The sequence below is a fragment of the Eleutherodactylus coqui genome, chromosome 6, assembly GCF_035609145.1.
Source record: "Eleutherodactylus coqui strain aEleCoq1 chromosome 6, aEleCoq1.hap1, whole genome shotgun sequence".
NCBI classification, from domain to species: Eukaryota; Metazoa; Chordata; class Amphibia; order Anura; family Eleutherodactylidae; genus Eleutherodactylus; species Eleutherodactylus coqui.
In genome coordinates, this window is record NC_089842.1 from 39,546,778 (window position 1) to 39,553,156 (window position 6,379).

Genomic DNA, 6,379 nt, shown 5'->3' on the forward strand with positions numbered 1-6,379 from the left:
TCGGCCCACACTGCATGCCCCAGTCAGACTGGGGTTCTTTACAAGTGGACAGATGTAGGTTAAACTCCGTGTGCACCTACAGCATGGGTGGGTGCCAGGAAGCCACCGGCGGTACATAAATATATCCCATTGCATTGCCCAACACAGCTGAGGTAGTAATGTCGTGCTTAATGCAGGTGGGCTTCGGCCCACACTGCATGCCCCAGTCAGACTGGGGTTCTTTACAAGTGGACAGATGTAGGTTAAACTCCGTGTGCACCTACAGCATGGGTGGCTCCCTGGAACCCACCGGAGGTACATAAATATATCCCATTGCAGTGCCCAACACAGCTGAGGTAGTAATGTCGTGCTTAATGCAGGTGGGCTTCGGCCCACACTGCATGCCCCAGTCAGACTGGGGTTCTTTAGAAGTGGACAGATGTAGGTTAAACTCCGTGTGCACCTACAGCATGGGTGGGTGCCAGGAAGCCACTGGCGGTACATAAATATATCCCATTGCAGTGCCCTACTCAGCAGAGCTAACGTCAGATACAATACAGGTGGGCTTTGGCCCACACTGCATGCCCCAGTCAGACTGGTAATATGTACCTTAACAGTAACCTCGTTGGTGGTAATGTGGTGGTGACTGCGGACCTAGTAGCGCGGTTTTATGTAGTTGGTTTTCGGAATGTGGCCATGATTAAGTGGTCCGTGGCGGGGGGATGGTGGTGGTGCTCTCTTGTTGTGTCGTTAAAGGTGAAATTCTTGGACTGCCACCAGACGGACCAATGCAAAGGTATTTGCCAAGAATGTTTTCATTGTTGGAGGAGGAGGGGGATGTTTTGGAGGCACTATGTGTCCTCTCCACGTGTCCGTGGTTATATGCACCTTAACAGTAACAGCGTTGGTGGGAAATGGCCTCGCCGCCATCATGTCTTTGTGAAGCCTCTGTTTCCACACCCCAGTGACATACCATTAGCTGCGGTATAGGCAGAGCCCAGAATTATTAACCTTTGCAGCGGTAGTATTAGGGACAGGCCCCACTAACATATCACTAGCAGCAGTATAGGGGGAGCGCAGTCTTAGTTCCATTTCAGTAATAGTAGCACTCAAGACAGGCCCCAGTAACAATTCCGAAGCAGCAGTATAGGAGGAGCGCAGTCTTAGTTCCATTTCAGTAATAGTAACACTCAAGACAGGCCCCAGTAACAATTCCGAAGCAGCAGTATAGGAGGAGCGCAGTCTTAGTTCCATTTCAGTAATAGTAGCACTCAAGACAAGCCCCAGTAACAATTCCCATTGCAGCAGTTTAGGGAGATAACAGTCTCTTTCACATTTCAGTAGCTGCAGTATAGACAAGGCCCCAGTTACATTTATGTAGCAAAAGTGTAGGCCAACCCCACACACCTTTCTGTACCATGAGTGCAGGCGAAGAACATAGAAATTACAATGATTACACTGTAGGTGAGGGCCCAAAAAAATTGGTGTAGCAACAGTACTAATGTACCTCAGAAAAAATTGGCCATGCCCAACCAAGATGGCAGGTGAAACCCATTAATCGCTTTGGTTAATGTGGCTTAAGTGGTAACTAGGCCTGGAGGCAGCCCAGTTTAACGAAAAATTGGTTCAAGTTAAAGTTTCATCGCTTGTAAGAGCATTGAAACGTATAAAAATTGTTTGGAAAAATTTTATGAGTGAGCCTTGTGGCCCTAAGAAAAATTGCCCGTTCGGCGTGATTACGTGAGGTTTCAGGAGGAGGAGCAGGAGGAGGAGGAGGAATATTATACACAGATTGATGAAGCAGAAATGTCACCGTTTTGGATAGTGATACAGAACGATGCTTCCATCCGCGGGTGCAGCCTACGTATTGCTTAGGTATCGCTGCTGTCCGCTGGTGGAGAAGAGAAGTGTGGGGAAATCCAGGCTTTGTTCATCTTGATGAGTGTAAGCCTGTCGGCACTGTCGGTTGACAGGCGTGTACACTTATCTGTGATGATTCCCCCAGCCGCACTAAACACCCTCTCTGACAAGACGCTAGCCGCAGGACAAGCAAGCACCTCCAGGGCATACAGCGCGAGTTCAGGCCACGTGTCCAGCTTCGACACCCAGTAGTTGTAGGGGGCAGAGGCGTCACGGAGGACGGTCGTGCGATCGGCTACGTACTCCCTCACCATCCTTTTACAGTGCTCCCGCCGACTCAGCCTTGACTGGGGAGCGGTGACACAGTCTTGGTGGGGAGCCATAAAGCTGTCCAGGGCCTTAAAGAGTGTTGCACTGCCTGTGCTGAACATGCTGCTCGATCTCCGCACCTCCCCTGCTACCTGGCCCTCGGAACTGCGCCTTCTGCCACTAGCGCTGTCGGATGGGAATTTGACCATCAGCTTGTCCGCCAGGGTCCTGTGGTATAGCAACACTCTCGAACCCCTTTCCTCTTCGGGAATGAGAGTGGAAAGGTTCTCCTTATACCGTGGGTCGAGCAGTGTGTACACCCAGTAATCCGTAGTGGCCAGAATGCGTGCAACGCGAGGGTCACGAGAAAGGCATCCTAACATGAAGTCAGCCATGTGTGCCAGGGTACCTGTACGCAACACATGGCTGTCCTCACTAGGAAGATCACTTTCAGGATCCTCCTCCTCCTCCTCCTCCTCCGCCTCCTCCTCCTCAGGCCATACACGCTGAAAGGATGACAGGCAAGCAGCATGGGTACCGTCAGCAGTGGGCCAAGCTGTCTCTTCCCCCTCCTCCTCATCCTCCTCATGCTCCTCCTCCTCAACGCGCTGAGATATAGACAGGAGGGTGCTCTGACTATCCAGCGACATACTGTCTTCCCCCGCCTCCGTTTCCGAGCGCAAAGCATTTGCCTTTATGCTTTGCAAGGAACTTCTCAAGAGGCATAGCAGAGGAATGGTGACGCTAATCATTGCAGCATCGCCGCTCACCACCTGGGTAGACTCCTCAAACTTTCCAAGGACCTGGCAGATGTCTGCCAACCAGGCCCACTCTTCTGAAAATAATTGAGGAGGCTGACTCCCACTGCGCCGCCCATGTTGGAGTTGGTATTCCACTATAGCTCTACGCTGCTCATAGAGCCTGGCCAACATGTGGAGCGTAGAGTTCCACCATGTGGGCACGTCGCACAGCAGTCGGTGCACTGGCAGATTAAACCGATGTTGCAGGGTGCGCAGGGTGGCAGCGTCCGTGTGGGACTTGCGGAAATGTGCGCAGAGCCGGCGCACCTTTACGAGCAGGTCTGACAAGCGTGGGTAGCTTTTCAGAAAGCGCTGAACCACCAAATTAAAGACGTGGGCCAGGCATGGCACGTGCGTGAGGCTGCCGAGCTGCAGAGCCGCCACCAGGTTACGGCCGTTGTCACACACGACCATGCCCGGTTGGAGGCTCAGCGGCGCAAGCCAATGGTCGGTCTGCTCTGTTAGACCCCGCAGCAGTTCGTGGGCCGTGTGCCTCTTCTCTCCTAAGCTGAGTAGTTTCAGCACGGCCTGCTGACGCTTGCCCACCGCTGTGCTGCCACGCCGCGCAACACCGACTGCTGGCGACGTCCTGCTGCTGCTGACACATCTAGATTGCGAGGCAGAGGTTGAGGAGGAGGAGGAGGAGGAGGGGGGTGCTTTAGTGGAGGAAGCATACACCGCTGAACATACCACCACCGAGCTGGGGCCCGCAATTCTGGGGGTGGGTAGGACGTGAGCAGTCCCAGGCTCTGACTCTGTCCCAGCCTCCACTAAATTCACCCAATGTGCCGTCAGGGAGATGTAGTGGCCCTGCCCGCCTGTGCTTGTCCACGTGTCCGTTGTTAAGTGGACCTTGGCACTAACCGCATTGGTGAGGGCGCGTACAATGTTGCGGGAGACGTGGTCGTGCAGGGCTGGGATGGCACATCGGGAAAAGTAGTGGCGACTGGGAACTGAGTAGCGCGGGGCCGCCGCCGCCATCATACTTTTGAAGGACTCCGTTTCCACAACCCTATACGGCAGCATCTCCAGGCTGATAAATTTGGCTATGTGGACGGTTAACGCTTGAGCATGCGGGTGCGTGGCGGCGTACTTGCGCTTGCGCTCAAACACTTGCGCTAGCGACGGCTGGACGGTGCAGTGCGAGACATTGCTGGATGGGGCCGAGGACAGCGGAGGTGAGGGTGTGGGTGCAGGCCAGGAGACGGTAGTGCCTGTGTCCTGAGAGGGGGGTTGGATCTCAGTGGCAGGTTGGGGCACAGGGGGAGAGGCAGCGGTGCAAACCGGAGGCGGTGAACGGCCTTCGTCCCACCTTGTGGGGTGCTTGGCCATCATATGTCTGCGCATGCTGGTGGTGGTGAGGCTGTTGGTGGTGGCTCCCCGGCTGATCTTGGCGCGACAAAGGTTGCACACCACTGTTCGTCGGTCGTCAGGCGTCTCTGTGAAAAACTGCCAGACCTTAGAGCACCTCGGCCTCTGCAGGGTGGCATGGCGCGAGGGTGCGCTTTGGGAAACAGTTGGTGGATTATTCGGTCTGGCCCTGCCTCTACCCCTGGACACCGCACTGCCTCTTGCAACCTGCCCTGCTGCTGCCCTTGCCTCCCCCTCTGAAGACCTGTCCTGAGTAGGCGTTGCACACCAGGTGGGGTCAGTCACCTCATCGTCCTGCTGCTCTTCCTCCGAATCCTCTGTGCGCTCCTCCCTCGGACTTACTGCCCTTACTACTACCTCACTGCAAGACAACTGTGTCTCATCGTCATCGTCCTCCTCACCCACTGAAAGGTCTTGAGACAGTTGCCGGAAGTCCCCAGCCTCATCCCCCGGACCCCGGGAACTTTCCAATGGTTGGGCATCAGTGACGATAAACTCCTCTGGTGGGAGAGGAACCACTGCTGCCCAATCTGAGCAGGGGCCCAAGAACAGTTCCTGGGAGTCTTCCCGCTCCTGAGCATGTGTCATTGTAGTGGAGTGAGGAGGCTGGGAGGAAGGAGGAGCAGCAGCCAGAGGATTCGGATTTGCAGCACTGGACGGCGCAGAACTGTGGGTGGATGATAGCTTGCTCGAAGCACTTTCTGCCATCCACGACAGGACCTGCTCACACTGCTCATTTTCTAATAAAGGTCTCCCGCGTGGACCCATTAATTGGGCGATAAATGTGGGGACGCCAGAAACGTGCCTCTCTCCTAATCGCGCAGCAGTCGGCTGCGATACACCTTGATCAGGAGCTCGGCCTGTGCCCACACCCTCACTTGGGCCTACGCGTCCTCGGCCACGTCCACGTCCTCTAGGCCTACCCCTACCCCTCAGCATGCTGTATTACCAGTGATTTCCCAGCCAGGAAATAAATTGGCGCAAGCCTGCAGGCCAAATAGAATGTTTCCCTTTTTTTTTTAAAGGGAAGGCCCACTGACTATATTCAATCAGATAAGAAATGTGTTCCACAGAACTGCAGTGTTATATGAAGTGCAGCAGAGCGGTGATTTTTCCCAGGCAGGAAATAAATTGGCGCAAGCCTGCTGTTAAACGTAGCTGGCTGCGTATGATTTCTTTACGTTTTCCACCCACCACACACGTACCCAGAACGCTGAGGACTGTCAGAGGCAGGCCAAATAGAATGTTTCCCTTTTTTTTTTTAAAGGGAAGGCCCACTGACTATATTCAATCAGATAAGAAATGTGTTCCACAGAACTGCAGTGTTATATGAAGTGCAGCAGAGCGGTGATTTTTCCCAGGCAGGAAATAAATTGGCGCAAGCCTGCAGGCCAAATAGAATGTTTCCCTTTTTTTTTTAAAGGGAAGGCCCACTGACTATATTCAATCAGATAAGAAATGTGTTCCACAGAACTGCAGTGTTATATGAAGTGCAGCAGAGCGGTGATTTTTCCCAGGCAGGAAATAAATTGGCGCAAGCCTGCTGTTAAACGTAGCTGGCTGCGTATGATTTCTTTACGTTCTCCACCCACCACACACGTATCCAGAACGCTGAGGACTGTCAGAGGCAGGCCAAATAGAATGTTTCCCTTTTTTTTTAAAGAAAAGGCCCACTGACTATATTCAATCAATAATATATGTCTTCTGGCCCTGCCTACACAATTCTGTCCCTGTAGTATTACTGCAGGGCGCAATGCTCTGCACAGCCGATTTTGAAAAAAAAAAAAATGCAACACTGCTAACAGCAGCCTGCACAGTACTGCACACGGTTAAATGTGGCCCTAAGAAGGACCGTTGGGGTTCTTGAAGCCTACACTCACTCCTAACACTCTCCCTGCCTAACCACCACTTCTGTCCCTGTAGTATTACTGCAGGGCGCAATGCTCTGCACAGCCGATTTTGAAAAAAATAAATAAATTGTGCAACACTCCTAACAGCAGCCTCCACAGTACTGCACACGGATAGATGTGGCCCTAAGAAGGACCGTTAGGAGTGAGTGT